This window comes from Octopus bimaculoides, chromosome 8 (assembly GCF_046866305.1).
Source record: "Octopus bimaculoides isolate indiv1 chromosome 8, ASM4686630v1, whole genome shotgun sequence".
Classification (NCBI taxonomy): Eukaryota; Metazoa; Mollusca; class Cephalopoda; order Octopoda; family Octopodidae; genus Octopus; species Octopus bimaculoides.
In genome coordinates, this window is record NC_142935.1 from 56,317,217 (window position 1) to 56,340,081 (window position 22,865).

The 22,865-nt window shown below is 36.3% G+C and overlaps 1 protein-coding gene across 4 annotated transcripts in view; it reads right to left on the reverse strand.

Moving 5' to 3' along the window:
* LOC106882633 (tensin-3) overlaps positions 1–22,865 on the reverse strand; it is a 255,983-nt gene that overhangs the window by 145,250 nt on the left and 87,868 nt on the right. Inside the window, exon 1 of one of the 4 annotated variants that reach the window (XM_089356525.1) lies at positions 18,348–19,278. The exons of 2 other annotated variants lie outside the window; for them this stretch is intronic. The gene's annotated coding sequence lies outside the window, so the exon portion shown is untranslated. Of the gene's footprint in view, positions 1–1,632; positions 1,928–18,347; positions 19,279–22,865 lie in introns of those variants that run through there. One more of the 4 variants, XM_089356526.1, reaches the window with a different exon arrangement.

Genomic DNA, 22,865 nt, shown 5'->3' on the forward strand with positions numbered 1-22,865 from the left:
TACGTACTCTACAAAAGTATAGTGTAACCTATGATATTAACGTAAGATTGCTTTTATTATAACTGAACATAAAATCAAACATATATATACAATCTGTGGTGGGAAAGGTGAAACTAGAAGCAGATAAAGCGTGTAAATTTGGAGTTAAAAACTGTGGATAGAAAAAGTCAATTACACACACACACGTGTACGTACGTATGTAACTGTGTAATAAAACTTTGTCAAACACAAATTTACAAACAGATCTGATGTAGGCGATAGACATTATGTTATGAATAATAAACACTTGGTAACAATGTAATAAAGATATTTCTTTAAAAGTGAAAGAATGATTTTCTAAATATTTATGAATCAAAATGATGTTGTAAGATAATAACAAACTAAAAATGATATCGAAAAGCCCAAATGGTGTTTCTATGCCTTAATTTGGATGTCAGATATCAATCACTAAACTAAGAAAGCCAGATTTAAGTTTCTATTTCCAGATATTTCACGAAAGCATGAACGTCACAATCTCATTCCTTTTCCGATGATAAATTTGTGTGGCCTTGTGTGCAGTGAAATGTCTCAAGATAAGAGAATTTACAGACAGCATCACACATCAAATAAATATTAGCTACCAAAGGGAACGGCCTTTCCGGTTAATCCACAAATTGTGAAGATATGTGGGGGTTAAAAGTTACAGCGATGAAAGATCTTATTCTATATTAAGATCAAGCATTTTTGTTCTCCCATACTCAGGCTTTTTCTTATACGACAGAGAGCCACGAAAAAGCCATTACACGGTCGCTCGTCCTACTAAAAAGAGCAGCCAAATATCACTCAAATCACACGTTATCGTCGTAATAAGAGAAGGCACACCACCAATTTAATAGTCACAATATTATAGATAATAAACAAGATTATCGAGACTGGAAAGTTTCTACTCATCGGTCTGATCAATTAAGAGTAAACATCATCACCATAGGTTTCGGCCAGTACAGGATCGTTTGTGCCCTCACAACATGTGTGTGTGTGTGTGTGTGTGTGTGTGTGTGTGTGTGTGTGTGTGTGTGTGTACGCACACACTGCAACATACAAGTGTAAGTACATTCATAAAAATGTGTTTGTACACAAATATTAATGTGAAGATACGAGAGAAGGACGGGGAAAAGAAGCAAGACCCAAAAGAAACTAACCCAAATTTAGAGTTAAGATAAGGTTAGTAGTGCTTTTGGGGGGGGGGGGGGTCCTACTACATATTCGGGTGTCGCTAACAAAAATAAGAGGTACACACAGACACACACGGCGTGTCTATACAAAACCAAAGTGTCTAACTATATCAACAGCAATATCTCTTTCTAAAGAATATGAAAGTTATAGAGAAGTGTTGTTACCTTTCTGCTAAGAGAAACGTGATAGAAGTAGTAGTGGCTGGGAAGGAGCAGTGAGAACTAGAGAAAGTTAGGTACATCTTACGCTTCATGCTTTCTCCTTCATACACACCACACCATACGAGAAAGGTAGGAGAAACAGAAAGATAAAAGGGCCGGGTGACTGAAAAAGGTGACGACAGTATTGAATGGTGTGAAAACGGGTGATGAGGGGTGGATTAGCGGTTCAAATCAAATGAAATAAATATTGGGAGCTTACCTAATTCTTTCGCTCCAAAAGTAGTGTAAAGTGGAGACCAAGCCAGTACAAGTATATGTTCTCTCGTTATTTTTACTCTCTGTAATCTACAACTGGTTTGGTATATCAGTTAAAGTATGGCTACCCGCCCGAGTCTGGTGATGGAGGTGACTAACTTACTAAAAAGCACTGTTTCCCACCTTACCTCTTTCCCTCGTTTTCTTTTCTCTTTCTGGCTGTTTCTCCCAGACAGAGTAGAAGGGTCAGACACTTAACAGTAGCAGAAATGACGCCGACGGCAGAGCAGAAAGAAGAGAGAACGATGCAGAGGAAGTTAATGGAGAAAGAGGGTGAGACACGATGGAAAAGATAGCGTGAAGCGAAAGAGAAAAATAAAGTAGGCGATGGAGTCAGAAGGGGGAAAGAAAATAACGAAACCAAAAACAAATGAATGGTACGGTTGAGGAAAAGGGAAGGGGAAGAGGAGACTGTGTAGATATGGGAGGAGGGATATAAAGAGCGGACGAAGTGGTGGAGGATATACTGTAAGTGATGGAATGAGAAAGGATAGGTGGTAGAGGAGACAGACAAACCATGACGAGAGAGAGGGAGTATAAAGACAGGCGATGGCGAGAAAAAGAAAGAAAATCAGTGAACGTAACGTAAATCAACGGACAGAAGATGAGGTAAAGACGAAATGAAAGAGCAGGAGAAAGAGAAGTGGGTAAAATGGGTAGGGCGATGGTTGCGACGTTGATTTCAAGTTCAGTGTGAAACCTTCTGCAGACGGACAAATAGGTGTGTAAAAAGGCGGCAGTCACCCTGCTGCGTGTAACAGTAGCTCTCGATGATAACTCACAAGTTCAGCACCTTGGACAATTAGACGAGCCATCGAGGAAGGCTCTAGAAATAGTACACAAATTCCTTCAAATATACCCTATCGTTTTAATGAAAGTACGGAACTGCCATGGATTGAACGTCTTTGATCACAGGTCTTCTCAATTAGTGAAGACCTGAGACTAAACATTAGGTCGATTTTGATCGAACTTCGTAGAATGATTGGCATTCTAATCGCAACATCATTGTTGGACAGCAAACATTTCTTGAAGCTGTTGTTCAGCTTCGAGATCACTAAATGAGCAGATCTATAGATAAAAATATTCTAGCTGAGACCATCTCGCCTTTGTTTTCAACTCAAGGTGTCATTAAACCTCCTTTTTCATTTTTTACTTAAGACAGCAGAGTGGGATTTGAGGGCGATTTAGCTGTTATTTCTGGCAGATGGAGCAACCACGTTGAGGCCCCCGTATATTCGGTTGCTATATCTACCAGTCGAATGTATAAATATGCCACCTTTCATTGAGTCGAGGACGATAGTGCTTGCTGGTTTGCTTAGCTCTATATTAGCTCGGACTGAGCAGATCTATGATAAAAGCATTCCACCCTTTGAACATCATACCGTTTTATCTATCAGAAACAACATTGTCCAATGTATATTTTTAATGGATATTTAACTGCTATTTCTAATAGGTCGACCGATCTCGTAGATAAGCCTTTCTTGGCTAGGGTTTTCTTGTTTCAGTCTGATATGAAAATCCGGTTGAGCCCGACCGAGTACACCTCATGTTACCGGAATAATCAGGAACAAGTCAATGCTTCGTCAGAAAATCATGTGCACTTGGAAATAAGACTGTCTTAACATCATTAGCCCATGGGCGAAGCAATATAGTCTCATCTCATCTTTTAAGGATGTGTAGGAGTACATCATTTAATGTCTCTTCCCTTTTGAGACAGTAGTGCAGACATGGGCAAACTTTCTCGAGAAGTGGGCCGCATGATATATGGCTCATCATCAGCGGGCCGCACTACTAAAAAGATTTCAGGTGTGCCATTCAGAAAGTCCCGTGAGTCGCAGGTTTCCCATCCATGATAGCACCAGAATGTGATTTGATAGAGAATTAGCTACCAAATAAGGGTTCTAGTTAGCTGTTATTGTTTAGGCTGAGCTCAGTTATCTTTTTCTTTGAGTAAACCGATGGTCAAATGCATTTCAGCCAAAACCATCACGTCTATTTAGAAAAATATATCGAACTACATTGGCGAATAGGTCGGAGCACTCTGTACCTAGACCCAGAATAATCATTAAACACGACAAACAAGTGCTAAGGATACCAAATGATGGAATACTTTTCCAGTGTCGGATTTACCATGGTACAAATGGTTAGGTATTTTAAAAAAGATATTTAAAAAATAAATGTTGAAAATTTGCATTTCTTCTTGTTGCCCGGATCCTTTCTGTTTGGCTGCCACTTTTCAATTTCTTCAATTTTTGTTACAACTGATTTCATATTTAGCGTATTGGTGATTTTTTTTTTTTTTTGCATAATCATAGGAATTACCGTGTGTAGAATACTAATTCGCAAAAATTTTTAGAAAATTCCCCAAGACTGGGTAAAAATGATCAAACCTTAAACCTCTGTAAGTTTTTAAAAAATTTTCTGGAAGAAGTGAATTATCTGAGATTCAGCATGGAAAATTACATCAATATACCAAATTTTAAAATTTTCACTAAACTTTAAAATTTCTACAGGTGCAGCCAAATAGAAAAGACCCTGTTGCCCTAGTTATAATTAATTTTCTAATAACGCTTACATACAATCGAATGTTAAATAAAATGTATATATAAAAATAAAAACAGGTCATATTTAGGATCTTTTTTCATTAACGAAACACTTTGAAACTTGGAACACTGGTAGAATGTGTCATATAAAACATCTTTTTCTCTTAGTCTTCTTTAAAAAAAAAAGAAATCCATAAATTATTCCATGTTAAAGTTGTCGTATTTCTGTAATTTCAACCAATCACTGACGTCCATTCAGCCGATATACATTAAGTGCCGACTACATAAACAAACGATTCTGAAACAATTAATCCTAACCCTAACCCTAGGGTTAGGGTTAGGGTTAGGGTTAAAGCAAATTTAAAATGAAAAAAGCAAATAAAACGAAGAATCGTTTGTTTATGTAGTCGGCACTTAATGTATATCGACTGAATGGACGTCAGTGATTGGTTGAAATTATCGAAATAAGACAATTTTTTACATGAAATAAATTCGAATACAAAAATATTTTTCTGTTCTATAACACAAAATAGACAAGTATACGAAGTTTGAAAGTCTTTCCGTACCAAAAACACTACGTAAAACATTAATGAAAAATGTGGCCCCCGTTTTAAAAAAGATCCCATATTTAATGTAGTTATGTAGTTTGGCTTGGAAAAAAACCGAGACTGTTGCCTGGGCATCACGACTGAAACACCAACCAAAATATTAAGGTTCGGTTGACATCTGATCAAGCAAGGTCTGTAATTGAAGACATCCGAGCCGTGATCACGATGTAGTTGAGTAATGTAGCGCCTCGAACTTGCATTATCCAACGTGAGCAATCTTCCTCCTCCTCCTCCTTCTTTAAGAATGTGATTGGAGAGAGGCTTTGTTATTATTTCTAGTAGGTACAGAGCAGCGGCTTGTTTGTTGACTCGATGATGTGGTTAGAGGTCGTTTGTGCCACTTAGATATTACAAAAAGCAGCTACCGTATTATTTATTACTAACAAACAAACAGTCAGCCGCACAGCGAAGGGGGTGGAGAAGCAAGAGCTGTAAGATGTTCGACGTGAGTAGAGATGTGCGACTATAAAATAGATAGCTAGATAAATGAATGCAACCTCAACATTCCGTTAGAGCACGAGAGGGGAAGAATGAATACCTGATTTTCTCTAGCAGACAGGCAGGAAGAGTAGATAGCAAGCTATCTCCCACCACTTTTACTTTTGTAACTATAAATATAACGAGATACGTGTGTGTGTGTATCTATTTAAGTATCTTACGTACACTCAGACAGATATACATAGCGGAAGTCCTTATGGTTTTACTTATTAATATGCCACTGGGTCAGATGAGAAATGAACTCCACAATCACTTTCTCCACCTGTGCTTCGTTATCAAATTGCACGCACGCACACACAACGAATGAGGTTTGAATTGATCATAAAACCAGGAGGTCCCGAACTGAGGTAACTAACTCACTGAGAGTAAAATTTCGTCTACCGAAGGGGTATATATGCTGATTCTGGATTCATGTTTTTTATTTCTTCTATAATTTTAACACATTTGAAGTTGAGAAGAAAATTTGAAGTGAAAAAATATTTTTCTTCCAACAGTTTATATTCTAAATTAGTGTTGCCAATGGGATAGTCTAATTCAAAAAGACTGTTTGGTTTTGGTGTCCGTTCAACAACAGTTCATAAATAAGAAACGTTTTATTTTTTAATTATTTAATAATAAAAGATACTGTTGTAATACTTCGACCGTGCGAACCAAAGGAGATGGCGACGTAGACGGGAAAGGCTCCTTTTTACCATGTCGCACGGTCGAACACAAAACAAGATATATAAGTTGGAAGGCTCGTCGTAAGAGATACGAGCCATAGTGCCAGTAAAAGAACTTAGGACAAACTCAACCGTTAGATATATAATGAGAATAAATTTATTAACAAAGTGAAACTGTTAGTGCTGTGTGCGTGCATGCGACATATAAAATTAAGACAGTAGATAAATCAGGCCTTTGTGTATAAGAGAAGGTATACAACAATGTGAAGTGACGGACAGTCATATAAGCAATAGTGTGTATACAATATGTGAGTGTACAAGTGTGCGTGTGAATGAGAGGAAACACAGAACATAGTATGAATGTCTGTAACATAGACTGTAAAAAGTCTTAAAAACACTGAGATAGAGAAAAACCAGTTCGTATTAAAGTTACACAAGATTTAGAATGTTCATACGCAGGAAGTTGTGGCCAAGTAGCAGAGCTGTGAGTATCACACTATGTGTGTAGAGCGTCGAATGCTGTGACCTGGTATAGTATATTCTGGCTGGTTAGTTCTGACTATTATTCGTGAGTGGAAACTCCACTCATACAGTGAAGATAAAACCGAGCTTGTTGATATTGGTGTGTCCTTGGTGGTGTGGTTGCTGGGGCACGACAATGGTAGACAGTACATTGGTAGTGAAGACGTCGGCGCTGGAACTGACTGTAGCTGTGTTCTGTATGTGTGGTGTGGTCAACGACCAGACCCGTGAGAGATCTGAAATCGTAGACGTGTGGTCAACGACCAGACCTGTGAGAGATCGGAAATCGAAGACGATTGCCGTCATTGGATCGGGCTTATTTATAGGCGAAAAAGAGCTCACCGGAAACCCAGTAAAACTCTCTATCACGTGACTTTATCTAAAGCCACGATTGGACGTAAATGCCCCCTTAGCAAGTAGAACATGAGGACAATTGCCGCACAAATAAGAACCAATCAGGTTGATGGACAGAAAGGGCCAAGGTAGCCGAAGGCTAGATGTTAGCAGCTTCGTTATCATTTGTGATTGAATGGCCGAGAGAGAGGTTTCACTACACTGTTTATTACTTTTTAAAATTTACCATTACTATTTGTTGCGAGTTTCATTATGACAGAAGTGTAAACTCAGTTTATGGAGGAGAAGGGAAGTAAATTTGTTTTCGCAAAGATGCCAAGGAATAGCTGTATTAGAGAAAATAGCATGTGCTTAGAGTTCCAAGAGAGGGAGCACCGCAGTTTATTTTCCAGCGTCGAATTTACTATGGTGTAGCTTGAACCAGGACCCGGCAAAAGGAGCACCCATAATAAATTATTAAAAAATGGCCAGTGTTGCACTGTCAAAAAAGGATTAGATTTAGAAGTTGTTCTGCTATTTTAGCAAGTGTTTACCTATCACTGCGTATACCTCAATGGATGCAGGCATTGCTGAGTGCTTAACTCCGCTTCGAAAATCATGCGGTTCCAGATCCAACCGTAGCTTTATGAGTGGAATTTGTAGACGGAAACTATGTGGACGCCTATCGGATAATTGTCAATAATGTATCACATTGATTCAGTGAAATACTCAACTGCTTGCACGTTAATTTAATGAATGGATTGATCAAACAATTGGAAAATTTTACAAAGATTTTTGGAATTTTTTTTCAGAATCATAATCTCCGTATTTTTTCGCATATTTTGAGAAAAAAAAATTCTAAAAAAGTTTAAAATGAAGTAAATGGTGGTGGGGAGTTTGGTAATTTAGAAATGTCGATTTTTTTTTTTTGCAGATTCGTATTCCCCGTAGCCGAAAAGGGGTGGGTTGTGTTGAAAAAAAAATTGTAAAAAATAGTGGTTTGGGGGAGGAGGGGCGGAAGTCTTGTCAACAATTGGATGCTTATCACCGAAACAATTCGGATTGGCATCATATCTTGATAAAGACAGGCCATGAGTTTTTAAAAAAATACTTTCCTGGTTTAATGGCTAACTCAGACCTGTATGTGTGTGCAGCACAATTAAATATCAGCCAAAGGCTAACAACAATAAATATTACCATCAAAACATCTTGAGCTGATCTCTCTCCCCTCCCCTCTCACTCTGTGTTTAATAATCAAATAAAACAGTCAGCTACAGAGTTTGAGAGTCCAGCGATATATATCTGATAACGTATTGAAGTCAACTTGTTAATCTAAATAAATCTATCAAGATACTAGAGAACAACAATAGTATCATTACAATAGACAAATCAGCTTAACATACAACAGAATAAATTCAGCTTACTTAATCCAGTCAGCATGAAAATAATATGACACTTCTGGCTGAAAATATCATTCTTCACACCTATGTCACAACAGTACAATAAGCTTGTACTAAACTAGCTTCTGATACATCAAAGGAATTCCAGCGGTGACCATCCTACCTTTTTTTTTTTTTTTTTTCTTATCAAGCCTTGGACTATACTATCCAAGGTATCCTTTTTATTTTAAATATGATATGCTATGATTTTATCTGCTATTTATAGAGGATGTAGAGACAACATAATTGTTGTCTTTCGTTGACTAGTAAGTACAAGATCAGAATATACGGTACATCCAGGTTAGATGGGATGGTTGACATGGGCCAACGATTCTAATGTGACCTACATGTTCTGTAAGACTTGTATTCAGGGTTAATGAGGTTATTGATATTTTGTAGTGATGGAAAAGAAGAAAAAATTGTTAGGGGTAAGTAGAAAGGTTAACGTACATAGGATACTATTGTAGTATTTTGAGGTATTACGGATGTGTCTAGGCCAGTATTTCTGAACCTTTCTTGTCCTACACTCCATTTCGATTTTAAAAAATAGCTGCGCACCTACCATGAATGGACAAAATACGTGCGCGCCTGTGTTTAAAAACTTTATTGCAAGTTTTATTCATTCGATACTTGCACTTTATTCTTGGGAAACACTGGTCAAGGTAAGGGTTTTGGAGAATTCGAGCTTAACAGGGAAGACTTTTGTTGTAGTGTTATCAATGCGATGTAGGCGTACGATGCATGACGACGACGAATGTTTTACATAAACAACAACAGTAACAGCAGCAGTGGTATTAAAAAAAATAAATGACGAAGAGAACAAAACCTTGAGCAACAACAATAGGAAACTTAATGATCTTTTACTTGTTTCAGTCACTGGACTGCGACCATGCTGGAGCATCACAGTTACGGATTTAGTCGAACAAATTGACCCCAGTATATATTTTGCCACTTATTCTATCGGTTTCTTTTACCGAACCGGTAAATTTCGGAGACGTAAATATAGCATCAGGGGTTGCCAAGAGGTGCTGGGGGGACAAACACAAAGACACACACACACACATGACGGACTTATTTCATTTTCCGCCTACTAAATCCACACACAAAGCTTCGGCCGGCCCAGGGCCTATAGTGGAAGACACTTGCCCAATATGAGATGCAGTGGGACTCGAAACCATGTGGTTTAGAAGCAAATTGCTAGCTACACAGCCATGCCTGCGCCCATGATACACGCGCACGCAACAAATGTTTAACTAATGAAGAAACTTATAAAACGCTGTGTTCATTTTCATCTCAATGACATTTGCAAAATGAGCCTAATTTAATTTTGCTTAGATTGCTTTCAATTTTAGCGTATCGATGCAACTTTGAATTTTGATTACGATCAACCAATTACTTTATCTCGTAAATTAAAGAATCTGATGTTATTTGGAATTAAAGGTTGGGAAATTTGGGTAATCTTAGCCAATCAACAGACAGCTATTTCTAACATTTATCGTTTCTACATATTTTCTCGACATTGAAATCGAAACTATATTATATGTATTATTTTTAATGACTGTTATAGTTTGTCACCGTCATAATGATTTATCTACCAATAAAGTGTGTAAATAAAGCCGTTGTTAAACCTCCTGTGCTTTTGTTTAACATGGACTGAATTTATAACCTTCTACGAATGAAACTACCTAGTGGTTGTACTATAGTGGGACTGAGCATTCAACACCTAAATTTTAATGTAATATTCAGGTAGAATCAGCATGGCTATTATAGGTAGTACAGCCAACTCGAAGAGTTTTATTGGAGAAGGCACTTCCTCGAGATATCACGCAACCCATAAGCCTATGACACTAACGTGAGCGTTCCCCTACTCACTGGTTACTCAACACGTATATAAAAACATAGGCACACAAGTACAATTGGATCTTTCTGATTTGCGGACACCATTTTTTATTTAGTGTGTTTTCTACCGAAACACTTTAAAACTTCGTATACTTGTATATTTTGTCTTATAGCACAGAGCAAAATTTTTATATTCGAAGTTATTTCATGTTAAGAATTGTATTGAACAGATTTTCACCAAATTTGGCAAAAATACTCATTGGGTGAGTGGTTTGAAACGAGATTATCTAAAACCCTAACCCTGACACCCTAACCCGAACCCTAAAGCTAAAACCAGTACAAACGCACGAACGATGTCATAAATAACAGTACCGCCGATAGCTGTTGTTGACAAACCACAGTAGTAATTGTTTTCACCTCAATAGACGTCAGTGATTGGTTGAAATTACCGAAATACGACAACTTTTAACATGAAATAACTTGGAATATAGAAACTTTTCTTAACAAGGCTAAGAGGAAAAGATGTTTTATATGACACATTCTACCAGTATCCCAAGCTTGAAAGTGTTTCGCTAGAAAACAAATAGTGTCCGCCAAATCAGAAAGATCCGTACAATTAGCTAGATGCATGCGTACATACATTACAAAGATACATACACTCAGAGCCGAAAAATAATAGTTACATAAAAACATACGTATACAATTATATACACACGTACTACGTAGACACACAGAAAGACAATAATCAATCCAGCTGTACTTCCAGTTATATCTGTTTCACTGTTATGATCTATAGCCGTTACATCCCATCCATTGCTATCAGATGAACACTCCCACCTTTGTAGTGTGATTTATTGATAGAAATTCTATACTGACCAAGAACTAGAGCCAGACACTTAAAAGTGTACTTATTGCTGTTAAAGTATATATATATATATATATATAAATATATATATATATATAGTTGAAAAAAGATTAGAGATCTATATAAATATAGATATATATATAGATATATATAGATATATATATATAGATATATATAGATATATATATATAGATATATATATATATAGTTGAAAAAAGATTAGAGATCTCTCTCTCTCTCTCTCTCTCTCTCTCTCTCTCTCTCTCTCTCTCTCTCTATATATATATATATATATATATATATATATATATATATATATATATATAGTTGAAAAAAGATTAGAGATCTATATATATATATATATATATATATATATATATATATATAGTTGAAAAAAGATTAGAGATCTATATATATATATATATAGTTGAAAAAAGATTAGAGATCTATATATATATATATATATATAGTTGAAAAAAGATTAGAGATCTATATATATATATATATATATATATATATATATATATATATATATAGTTGAAAAAAGATTAGAGATCTATATAAATATATATATATATATATAGAGAGAGAGAGAGAGAGAGCAACTCATCACATGGGGAAAATCGTTTCAACGAAATTCTTTTTTTTTTTTACTATACACACAGGAGGCACAGTATGGCCGAGTGATTAAGAAGTTCGTTTCGCAATTATGAGGTCCCGGTTTCGATTCCACTGTGTTGCCTACCAAATATCATCATAATTTTCGCAGGCATGGCTGTGTAGTTAAGAAGTGGTTTAGGGTTCAGTCCCACTGCACGGTAACTTGGGCAAGTATTTACTTCGTCTGTAGCCTCGGATCGACTAATGCCTTGTGTGTTTATCCCACACTACCGTTTGATAACCTGTGCTGTTTGTTTGCGTTCCCGTATATTAGCAGTTCGGCAAGAGATAGACTTTTAAAAAATAAGTACTGGCGTTGGTTCGTTTGAGTAATCGTCCCCAAGGCCTATGTACAATGACTTACACATGTAAAAGACATTGCTGTAGACATCATACTGACAAATCAAAGCTGTTAGTGTTGACAGGGCGTCAGGTTGACGAAGTCGATGGCTAGGAAGGTGTTCCCTTTAATGTTTCTAAATATTTTAAGCTATAGCTAATTCATTCCACATAAGTGAAAATAGGTACAACTTTAAGAATCAGGAGGACAATATATATAACAAGTGTTCTGATATATTTGAGTACTTGGTTCAAGACTTCGTATGGCACTTGTGGACACAGTGGAAAGTTACTCCAACATCCTACAATAGACCAATTATTTCGGTTTGCCATGACAGTCGACCTAAATTACTCCTCCACAATAAGGGTAGGTTAAAGCATACAACCATTGTGCTTTTGCCTAATTAAATACCCCTTCCTTATTGCTTGAATGAATTACAAGTATCTGCTCTACAGCTTGAGAAGATCAACTACACGGTGTTTACTTCTGGGTAGATCAGTTACACTCACTATTTGACTTGGGTACACAGTAGCAAAGTTAGAATGTGTGCTACCCGGGATAGCCCATGAGAGCGTCTCTTGCGTCACCCGGGTCGGACTGCCCCCATCGCTCTAATCCTAGCTCTCCAATTGTTAGTCAGCAACACTCTACCTACTGCGTAGTTATATTTTTCCCATGTTTGGGTAGATCAATTACACTCTCCCTATTTCCTGGGTAGATCATTTTATAGCCTTCTCTATTGCTAACACCCTCTATTTCTTGGACACTTTTAGTTATACCTTCTTAATTGCTTGTGTACATCAGTTACTCTCTACTACTTAGGTAAATCCACTACACTTCTTCATCTTAATCAAATCCTCAATACCCGTTAACAACCTGGGTATCGATCAACAATACCTTTTACAAATTAGATTTCCTTTTGATTCTGTTTAATTATTTTTTATTTTTATTTTTTTCGGCAATCCACAATCAGCGATTCTGAAATACCTGAACCAAAATGATGAACAAAGATTTAATTAAAATAAATAAATAAATACTGGACCTATGAAAAATCGATATACAATCAATTGATATAAATATAACTAATAAATACCCTAGAATTACTTAATTCAATAGTTATTCAGTCGGGTCAAAGGTCATTCACTGACTGCAGTGGACAGTATGAATTTTTTATCATTTGTTCCTCTATTACATTCGTGCAATGTGAATAATTAACGGAGTTAGCAGCTGTGCTTTACACCAATCAATCAACATCAGAACTTTATTAGAAATATTTACTTTTATTCTCTCCTGCCTGCAAACAGTAAACATTTTCAGAAACAGTGTGTGTGTGTGTGTGTGTATGTATATATATATAGAGAGAGAGAGAGGGAGAGAGAGAGAGGGAGAGAGAGAGAGAGAGAGAGTCATTTCAACAATGAAACTAAGGCCAGGTTGTCAATCAAGTGTTTGGAATTTGAAATGTAACCAAAAACGAATGACAAATATTTCAGTTATGAAGATGTGAAAAGAAAGACACACACACACACACGTTCCACAGAAACCATTTTACGTTTTGAAATTAGACAGTAGATATTTAAAACTAGACAACTTAACTGTATCCGATGGCATATAAGACGCACTTTTTTTTCTAAGGAATGTTTCAAAAATAAGAAATAATCACGCCGAGGTCTTGCATTGCCATGCTTTAATGCTATTAAAACTTCATTTCCTGAATAATGTGCTGCTGAAATTGAGGTGCGTATAATATGCCATCAAATACGGTAGGTAATACGGTACCGCATGATCCGCAATAACGTAAGCTTTAATATTGCAGCTATTAAAAGAAGTACTTTAAAACAGGTGGAAAAATTACGTACACACTGAGAATGTCCTACAAATCTGTGTGTGTGTGTGCGTGCGTGTGTGTGCGCGCGTATGCGTGCGTCAAGTGGTAGTGGTTTCGAGGATAAGGACAAACGTAGATTTGTAACTAGTTTCACTGAACGAAATAGTTCCAATAAAAATCGTTGACGTGATCTTAATACCATACGTTTCATAATTTCATTAACACCATACATTTCATAATATCATTAATTTATTTATATTTACAGAATGATCAGATAGACAGGTGTAAGTGTGTGTGTGTGGAGAGAGAGGGTGAGAGAAACTAGAAGGAATTGTGAGAATTATCAGAATATATAAAGTATTGAGTACTTTTTCTGTAAACCTAAACGTTTAAAGACATAGATAGATAGGTAGATAGATAGATAGATATCCCCGCTATCGCTGGTAAGGTGAGGGGATAGGACTAAAAGTAGGTGACACATGTTAAGACTTGACAATGTCTCACGTACTATGAGATTCTCTACCTGCGGCCAACAAAACACCGTATTTATTGTCAAGCTTTTTTTAAAACAGAAATAAATATATTGCAAGACTTCCTGTCTGCCGCTCTGATAGACTGAGTAGTAGATGTATAGAAATAAATAGTTCGTATACAAAGGCATAAATACTGAACCAGCTAAATGAAGAGTTACGGAGTTGAACTCAACGAGCAATTATAGTTTTGCAGTTCCGTTCACAGTGTATATAGAAATGTATGATTGAGAGTCGATACGAAGAGGTGTGGACAATTCATTGTTGTTGTTTTCGTTAATTATTATTGTTATTATTATTATACTCCTCTCAGAAAATCGAAGCCTGATGTATCCTAATGTGAGATTTTAATATTAATAGTAGTGATTACTTGTATATCTATTGTAACGTAGAAGCAGCTTTTTGCCATCATCATCAATGTTATTATCTTACGTATATTGTTATTAAAATTACAGCATCCTAACCATGTTCAGTGTATTTGTTGTTCTTAATACTATCTGTCAGTCTTAAGGCAGTGAGTTAGCAGTATCGTTACCACACCAGACAAAATGCTGTACGACATTTCTTCCAACTTAACATTCTGAGTTTAAATTCCACTGAAGTAAACTTTACCTTTCATCCTTTCGGAGCGGATAAAATAAATTACCAGTTGAGCACTGGAGTCGATGTAATCGCTTTACCCACTCTCCCGAAGTTGCTGGCCCTGTGCCAAAATTTGGAACCAATGTTATCAGCCTGTTTTGTTTTATCTATAGATAGATAGATATATAATCACAATGAGCGTTGTATATATATACCACTCAGAAGGGAAGACAGGAAAGTCTTGCAATATATTTCTGTTATATATATATATATATATATATATATATATATATATATATATATATATTAGTTGAAATTTACAGAAAAACAAAAGACGAGGACGGGTGTATGAACAACAAGCAGGTGTATTAGTTTGACGCTCAGGAAAGTGAGAAAGTCTTTTACGTTTCGAGCCTACGCTCTTCAACAGAAAGGAATAAGAGAAAATAAACGGAGGGAGAGTAAAAAAAAATTGTGTATTTAGCGGTCAAACTGAGCAGCAATGAAAGAAGCTTGATCTTCGTGTAAATGCCTGATCTTCGTGTGAATTCACACGCACACACAGGGTGATAGGAATTCGCTCCATTGTTACTCGGAGTTTCACAAATGCACTAGTTTTACCTTTGGTTAAGTGATTCGTGTGGTCGAAAATGTCGCATACCGAAATGACTTCACTGTTGTGATGTAAGAGACGATACCGAGTTCAAGTTTGAGGGCGTCAACAACAGCTAATCCGCGTAACTTGCCCAATCCAGTGGCTATAAATTTAGTGTTGGTTGTCTAGGAGAAACCTCCTCTGATACTGACAGCTTGGACAATACCTCGGGCCTACGGTTCAGAAATATCAACGGAACTTCTAATACAAAGCCTAATTGTAAAGCTTTGTAAAACGAAGTACCAGATATAAAGAGCAACAAGCGATATCTCACAATTGAAGGCGTCTCTTACATTATACATCAGCTCAGCCAATTCCGGCCAGCAACATTTTCGACCGCGTGAAGCGCTTTGACTAATAAGTATTGGGCTTTCTGGTGCTCTGTAGACATACCACTGTCATTCGCAAAATATCAATGATATTTATACTTTACATGCGTGAAACTCCGAGTATCAGTTAAGTGGTTCACGAAATGTTATTCAATAAATATAGATTTACACACACACACGTACACAAACACTGCCATGTTGTTACGAAGTTCGTTTCGAAACCACGTAGTCCCGTGTTCGATCCAGCTGAGCGGCACCTCGCACAAGTATCAAATAAACTAATACTTAGTTCGTGGAATTTAGTGGAGAAGACTGCGTAGAAACAGACACACACACCTGATGGGTTTCCTGACAGTACCTCTCTATAAATTCATTTGCAATGTATTCGTCGGCCTTATGCTATGTTTTTTTTTTCCGCTCAGAAGGACTGAACGCGAAACCGCGGGATTGCAAAGCGAACTTCTTAACCGCATATTATTATTGTTGGGTGGAGTTCAATTCAATAAATTAAATACCAGCCCTATACATTATACCAATGTAAGAAATCGTTATTAATACAGCTGCTCTATCGACTTTCGAATCATCGAGTCTCGTTATTATTTACCTTCTTTGCAACAACTAGCTTTAATTAAAGGTTTTTATTTATTTTTTCCACCTATCAGTATAGAAGTATTGCAATTAGAGCAAACCTATTAATGACAAACAGGTTAAATGAAACACCGCACAGATCGAGCGAAGAATGTACTTGTTAATAATGGGACTAGCTAAATCTTCCTCGTATCGAATCACACCCGACTATGAATAAAGTATTCCTAGATAATCCCCCCACACACACATATACACACCTGAGAAAAAGAAAAACATGATAATTATAACTAGAATGACTTAGCTCATATGTTTGTTCTATTAGAAGTTAAGGTTAAACAATAAAAACGCATGGTGGGAATTTAACGTTTAATACGAAACAGAATGCATACAAGCCCGTCGCCAAACTTCAGTGCCCGGAGGTGCTTCAGAATATACTGAGTAGCCACTAATTTTTATTGCGAGAAGATTTTTTCAAACTGTATTTTCTAAATGCGAGGGTGTACCATTGAACAGTGTGGGAGTAGTGCTGTCCAGTGCACTCTCTTAGCAATGGATATGAATCTTTTCTACTCTAGGCTCAAAGCCCGAAATCTGGGGGGGGGGGCAGTCGATTAGATCGACCCAGTAAGCAACTGCTACTTAATTTATCGCCCCCGAAAGGATGAAGGGCAAAGTCGACCTCGGCAGAATTTGAACTCAGAACGTAAAGACAGACGAATTACCGCTAAGCATTTCGCCCGGCGTGCTAACGTTTCTGAAATATGGAGCTTCTAGTACATGATTTGTCATTATATGACAGATTGGTTTCTATAACTTCGGTTTAGCTCTCCGAAAATGTTATCAGATTTTCTGATGAAATGCTTACTGTGTTATGCTAGCGTCTTATCCAGAAGGATATTCTCGTTAGAAGTTACAGTTAAAGCACTGGTTTACATGAACCGTAAGACTTTTTCTTTTCTTTTTTTCATACAAACACCGTATATAACAAAATGTACACATTAAAATTTATATACCACAATACACTGAAACTATAAACACACACATTCAACAGGTGAAATCTAGAGATGCTCAATACTTAGATGTATATATAAGTACACTGATAACGACATAAACAATACTAACATAGTATGAGATTTTAGCAACGAAATATTTCGTTTATAGAGGCCGAGAGAGTGAGTCCGGAGTGAACCAAATAACTTCCAATATAAAATCAATCCCCCCCTCTCTCATATATATATATATATATATATATATATATATATATATACGTGTGTGTGCATAACATATTTGCTACATACAGGTAAGACACTACAGTGGGTATTTGCGGTTAATTTTCTCACTTGCATAGTCAAAGGTAGCTGTTTAATGTTAATTTTCCTATTAGAAAATTAACTATTTTCTCAGTAGCTATGCCCGGGATATTTGTGTTATTCTATCTTATTTTTTAACTGGAGTAAACACGGGTATTCAATACCTACATTTTATCAACACCCCCACTATTACACGCTTACGAATATTCCATGTCAATTCATTTTTAATTTATTTTCTCATATAGAAAATAATGTTTTATTAAATGAACATGATATTTATAGAAATGGTGAAGAACTGGGACCATGAGTTTATGATGTGTATGCCTGTCTTCAAGGACATAAGTAACAACTGTATTACTTCGATAACATACACTCAATATTTCACATATATATTATATATATTTCAAGCCCGTTAAGTATATAGTTAAGGTAATTAAGCTATGATCACAACAAATTAAAATTTAGAAAAATAAAACGTACGTTATATGACATCATGACGTAAAAGAAATTAAAATAAACATAACATACCCCAGTAAGAAGTTTGCTGTCTTCATTAAAATAAATCTATATACCTATAAGGACATCAGTACACCTATGTAGGCATATATTATGAGACTTAGTAAATCAAAGTTTCTGTAATAGTTATCCGTTCCATGTTACGTAGAGCTGTTATGTTGGCCGAAGACGGGAGTTTGTCTCTTTAATTGTTTTCTTTTTTTTTTTTCCCCTCCGTATAGATTGTTTATGAGTGAGGCGAGGAAACAATAATGACTTGGTCCTGGTAGTAGTCGGAGTGGTTGCAGAAAGTGTGGTCGTGAATGTGATTGTTTCGCTAGTGTTGCTGGTGAGGCTATAGTACTGGACTAGTGAGGGTCTAGTCGGTTGGTGGTAGTGGTGGTATAGTTTAAGTGTATAGTTTCTGTGCTTTAAGTTTATTTATAAATCGCCGTATTATTAAACTATACTTACATTTAAGTATGTATATATCAATTAAACACAGTGTACGTGTTGACTAATATATATGTATATATTTATACAGTCACATACACAGAGAAATTCAGTGAGTGTGTGTGCGCGCGCGTACGTGCATGTATATGCATTTATTACATGTGAATTTCCAGCCAACTTGATAGATCCCTGGGGTCGGCAAGTTTCATTCACGTCAGGGGGAGGGGAGGGAGTTATAAACAAACAACATGATAGCTCGACGAGTGTGTTGTAGTGAAAAGGACTATACATGTAAAGTGACCCAGTTTATATATATATATATATATATATATATATGTGTGTGTGTGGTGTTTATGTGTGTTTACGTGCCTACGTGCGGAGAGATCCCATCAGTTAAGCAAAGAATGGGCTCCAACCGAGAAAACCAGGTGAAGGTGGACGTAGGGATACAAAAGACGCAGTATTTTAAGACCTACCTCAGTCTTTTCTCTACACACTAAGACTATTTATCTGAGTACACGTGTGTGTTTCTTTCTCTTTCTCTCTGTATCCACTCCTTCCCCCCTGTTGTCTTCTTACCTCACGCACTTGGACTGCAGTTTTTTGTGTTTTTTTTCTTTCCTTTGACAGCTACCATTCTAAGCTCCTGTTCTAGAACGTGATCTGTTCTATGAAATCTACAAAACTTAGGGGGTGAGGGAGTGATAGAGGTGTCCTTTTTTTCCCCTCTTTGTTTTGATTTATTGATTTCGTTTATCGGACCTGTGTGCGATCCCGGGACATCAGCTTCGAGGGATTTTAGCTTGGTGCTCAGAATGAAAGACAAAATTGATATGAGCGAGATTTGAGCTCAAAACATAAAAGGGGTGTAACGTAACTTGTCCAACAGTGTTTATATCATCATCATCATCATCATTTAACGTCTACTTTTCCAAGACTGCATGGGTCAGACGGAATTTATTGTGGCACATTTTCTACAGCTGGATGCCCTTCCAGTCACCAACCCTTACCTGTTTCCCAACAAGGTAATGTTTTTCGCTTGTATGACGATGATGCTCATTTACAACCATACATCATGTCAAGACAAGGGTACATACAAACATGCATGTGTGTGTGTAAAGAGAGAGAGAGAGAGAGAGAGACATAAGGGTGGTGCTTTCTTCAGTTTCCATCTACCTAATATACTCACAGGTGGCACCAGGGTTGAAGTCGCACAAGTTACCACAAAGTAGGACCGAACCCAAAACTATGCGTTTGTAAAGCAAACTTCTTAACCACACAGCCATGCATATTATATCTGTTTATACAAAACTGTAGTTATGTATATTGTATACAGTTCGTAAACTGTAAAACTAAGTCATTGTACACCTGTATATCCTTTTCTTTTTCCTTCTGTATATTCCGTACGTACATACATACATACATTTCTGCTTTGGAGACTTAAGCCTTCAATTTGAGCTTGTCAAATACTTTATTATAGTCGGTGAAGTAGAAAGGGAAAAAAATTTTTTTTAAAGAATGATTTAGTAGTGATTAACTTTCTAATCTGTACATTGTACTTTAAATTATGCATTCTTTAAATATCTGTGTCTGTCTGTCTATCTGTCTCTCTCACTATATATATATATATATATATATATATATATATATATATATATATATATAAATATATATATATATATATATATATATATATATATATATATATATATATATATATATATATAAATATATATATATATATATATATATAAAAAAAACCAAATCGAACCCTCTCAAGTGTAACTGCCTGAAATGGTTGTGACTTCTGGTACTTGACTGAGGAAAGAAAGCCACGAATGACCCATCTTTTTTTGCCTGTCTTAATTGCTGTTTCTCTTGTCTGCCTTTGCATCGTCTATCTGTCTGAATGTTTTAATGTCCTCTATTGTTCCATTATATATATATATATATATATATATATATATATATATATCATCATCATCATCATCATCATCATCATCATCATCATCATCATCATCATCATCATCATCATCATCATCATCATCATCATCATTTAACATCTTGTTTTCCATGCTGGTATGGTTAGATGGCTTGACAGGAACTGGCTAGGCCAGGGGCTGCACCAGGTTCCAAAGTCTGTTTTGGCTTGGTTTCTATGGCTGGATGCCCTTCCTAACACCATATATATATATCTATCCATTATTATAGCCATTAGACTATCCATTCAGATGATCTGTTTTTTTATGTGGTGAAGATTTGTGTAGAACTAGTCACACTTTTTGGAAATGCTGTTAGCAGAAAGTTGATGCAAATGTTTGCCACTAACTCCATGAACAATATACCCCTGGTTTTTCTATTAGAGTTCTCCATCCCTTGGGTAGGTTGCCTTTGACACTCCTTAGAGTCTAACATCACCCTTGTAGGTTAAATGCACACCTTGGTGCCAAACTAGAAAATTCTAAATCTTTACACACATATTATATCACATATCTGGATGGACATTGACTCTCCTGAGTTCATCCACCTTTTGAAGAGTCTTGTTTTTCATTCCACAGGGTATGCAAAAACCACTTTATTCGACAAGCAGGTTTGGTGGTGTTGCCATTCAAGGTAAAGCCTGTATTCACTGAGTTATATGTATAAATTCACTGGAAATTAATTAACTTAAACTGATTTTCATCATTATCATCACCGCCATCATCATTGTTTTTTAATGTCCACTTTTCTATACTTGCATGGGTCTGGAGAGAGTTTATTGAAGCAAGGTTTCTCCTATGGACAGACAAGTAGGCAAGTAGAGAGACAGATAACATTTTACACTCTTTGTGGCAACGTTGTGGTTGGTGTTTTCCACTGAATGAAGTCAGGCTGTGGTCATTTCTAAACTAAATGGACAGTGGTCATCAACTACAGACTGTTATTAGTCACTAAGACACACAATTATCAAGATTCCTTTATTATTATTTTATTTTTTTAATTTTACACCAAACAATGAATGAAGTAAGGTAAGTTTAGTCACCAAAGTTTACAAACCTATCATTGAACTGGTCACATACACGCACACACAATATATTCTCTCTCACTTATACATATATGTGCATGTACATGTGTATATATGTATATATATATATATATGTGTGTGTGTGTGTGTGTGTGTATGTATGTATGTATGTACATGAATATATATATTGTGATCATGTGATCAACTAGGGGGGGGGGGGCAAGCACAGACACAAAGTCGTGCACACACACATAAACACATACACACATAGATATTTATATATATATACATATATACAATGGGTTTCTCTCAGTTTCTGCCTACCAAATCCATTCACAAGGCTTTGGTCAGTCCAGGGCCATAGTGGAAGACACTTGCCCAAGGAGCCACACAGTGGGACTGAACCTGGAATCATGTGGTTAAGAAGCAAGTTTCTTACCACACAACCATGTATATACCTACATCTACATCCATATACTGTTCATCAAGGTACAGTATGGTTGAATGATTAAGAACTATACCTATGCAAGCACAATGTTCCAGGTTCAGATACAGTAGAATCTCAGGCATGGTCATTTTCTATAAGCCTCAAGATGACCAATACTTTGTTAGTGAAACTGGAGAAACAGAAACAGTAAGGAAGCCTGTTAGATGAAATTATGCTTTTGATTCAAAAGTACTGCTTTGTCACACATTATTTCATGCTGAAATAAATATTTGTGTCAAATGCCAAAGTGCAATACCTGAACAAGGGATTTTAAAGAAATGAATCCTTCATCTGGGAAGCATTTATTTAAGTTTATCAAGTAGACAGCAGATCAATAACTTCCAGTCAAAGGTCAACCACAAGTTATTTTGCTAATGCTGTTAGATGGATTTTGATAGATTTTTAATGCTTTGACATTTTTATTGAGATGTGAAAAATGCTGCTGAAACTTCAGACTATAAGAATATCTTGTGTAAATTTGATAAGAAATCAAGAATTTACATTTTTGGCTATTTTTTTCACAGCAGCATAAGTGGTTGAAGATATTTATCAATAACAAGGAGTGAAAAAAGCTTATGTTGAAAAGCTTTCACGGCGGGGCATATGT